The sequence below is a fragment of the Grammomys surdaster genome, unplaced genomic scaffold (assembly GCF_004785775.1).
Source record: "Grammomys surdaster isolate TR1022 unplaced genomic scaffold, NIH_TR_1.0 125669, whole genome shotgun sequence".
In the NCBI taxonomy this organism is placed as follows: Eukaryota; Metazoa; Chordata; class Mammalia; order Rodentia; family Muridae; genus Grammomys; species Grammomys surdaster.
The window spans coordinates 1,249,801-1,252,004 of record NW_021620506.1 but is presented as its reverse complement, the minus strand read 5'-3'; the positions used below and the strand labels follow the sequence as shown (position 1 = coordinate 1,252,004).

Below are 2,204 nucleotides of genomic sequence, written 5' to 3'. Positions count from 1 at the left end.
CTCTCTCTCTCTCTCTCTCTCTCTCTCTCTCTCTCTCTCTCTCTCTCCTTGCCTCCCTCCTTGTTTGCCTCCCTCCCTCTCTCCCTCCCTCTCTTTTCCCCATGCCTTTATCAAGAAAGAATGCCAACCATGTCCCGTTAAACCTTCTCCATACTACACAGGGTTATATTTATCTCAAGCACTGGGTCAAATGCCCACATTAAAATTAAGATGTCAGAATTTTCTTTGAGTCTGAGGTAAGTGGCTATGGAAAAGATGAGAAAGAAGGCAGCCAAGTCTCCGGTGTTTACCTGCCACCACCATCAAGGGCAGATGGGTTTCTTGCTCCATTACCTACCATCAGGTATAGACTTGGAACACAGGTGTCCTGCCCTATCACTAATCAAGTTTCTGGTACAAACTGCCTTCCGTGGGGACAAACTACTGGCCTGGACACCCACCAATAACAAATGCACATCCAGCTGAGACTTTCTGTTGGGAACATGCATTTCCAAACAGCTGTTGCTAAGAAAAGGCACCCCACCCCCAGAAGCTGCAACCCTTTAACCCCATGGAAAACAAAGCCGATGAGAACAGTGAGAGCACTTTAGAGTGTGCCAGTCAATATCGAATTGTTCTTGGAGCCACAGCATCATCAACGTACTCTTGGTGAGACAAAATTTCCTGAAACAAAAATAATTCCAGGGGCTAGAGAGATGTCTCAGCAGTTAAGAGCATATACATGAAAAAGTTTATTCCAGCATCTGTGGCGTGCAGCTCACAACTGCCTGTGGCTCTATTTCAGGAGATCTGATGCCTCTGGTCTCCCAGGGCACCTACACTCATGTGGACAAACCCCATCCCCCATACCCCACCTCCCATCCCCTATATCCCACCCTCATACCTTATCCCCCCTACCCCACCCCCCATACATATAATTTTAAAAATAAATAAAAAACAAAAATATTCTTCTTTTTTTTTTTTTTGTTTTTCGAGACAGGGTTTCTCTGTGTAGTTCTGGCTGTCCTGGAACTCACTCTATAGACCAGGCTGGCCTCGAACTCAGAAATCTGCCTGTCTCTGCCTCCCAAGTGCTGGGGTTAAAGCACCACCGCCCGGCAAAAATATTCTTAAAAGTGTTTGTAAAGGCTATTATACTGATCCTTAGATTAGAAAAAACAAACAATTAAAATACTAATCCATAGAGTTGTTTGATTAGCTTTAATTTATGTAATATATTCCCTGTGGAGGTTTATTTAAATCCAGTGAGTACTGGTACTCATCTTAGGCAAGGTGAGCTGGGGCTGGGGCAGAGAGTATGATGCTACCACAGTCTGCAGTTCAGAACCAGCCTTGGTCCTGATTCAGCTCTAAGTGGCAGGAGACAAATTGTCTGACCCCCTGTATGCCTTTGCTGTCTCATCCGAGAGACAGAGATAGCTCCCTTCACAGGGTTGTTGGAAAGGTTAAATGAGATAGTGTGGGGGTAAATTATACTTAAACCAGATCTTAGAGACAGCTCAGTGAAATCCAAAGAGCTGTGGTAGTGGGGTACAAAGATACCCACCCAAATACCTTACATCTCTGCGTGTGTATGTCACTTATGTGCCAAAAAACAGATGCAGAAATAGCTGACTGATATGACTGCTAAAAAGCTGGTGCAGTCACCACAGAAACAGCTGCCCTTTGGGCCCCCACAGAGATGTGTCTACAAGCCTCCACTCTTTAAGGAATTCTTAGGGAATCTCCATTTTCCAGTGTATCTTATGAGCCTCTTTCTTATGATGCTACCCTGACTAACCAAGGCAGAAATGATCATCTTATTCAGACCCTCCTGGAAGGGCTGACTCCTGCAGAATGTAGGAATTGAGGCTCTGTGTCCATGAGGAAGTCACCTAGCATTTGAGAGACACTCACACCAATGAAGTTAATTAGAGCCTGCCTCTTACAGGTCTCAGGTAGGAATGTCAGCTGGAGAATAATTCCTGTCAAACACAGGTACCACCTGACTGAGGAATTGTGGGAAACAGTCAACTGCCCTGTGATCTAGGTTCAAGAATATACATTGTTCGTCGGAATGAAAACAGTAGCCCATGGTATGCAGTCATTGAAAAAGAGTCTAGGATGGGCATATACCTCGATGGTAGAGTACTTGCCTAGAATGTAGGAGGCCCTGGGTTTGAGTCCCTAGCATAGGAAAAATGCAAAAGTCTTTGTACCAAGTG

At 45.0% G+C, this 2,204-nt stretch overlaps 1 protein-coding gene across 1 annotated transcript in view; it reads right to left on the bottom strand.

The window, feature by feature from the left end:
- Colq (collagen like tail subunit of asymmetric acetylcholinesterase) overlaps positions 1-345 on the bottom strand; it is a 58,833-nt gene extending 58,488 nt beyond the window's left edge. The window contains exon 1 of the mRNA XM_028787545.1: positions 338-345. The gene's annotated coding sequence lies outside the window, so the exon portion shown is untranslated. The remainder of the gene's footprint in view (positions 1-337) is intronic.
- Between the last annotated feature and the right edge of the window lie 1,859 nt (positions 346-2,204).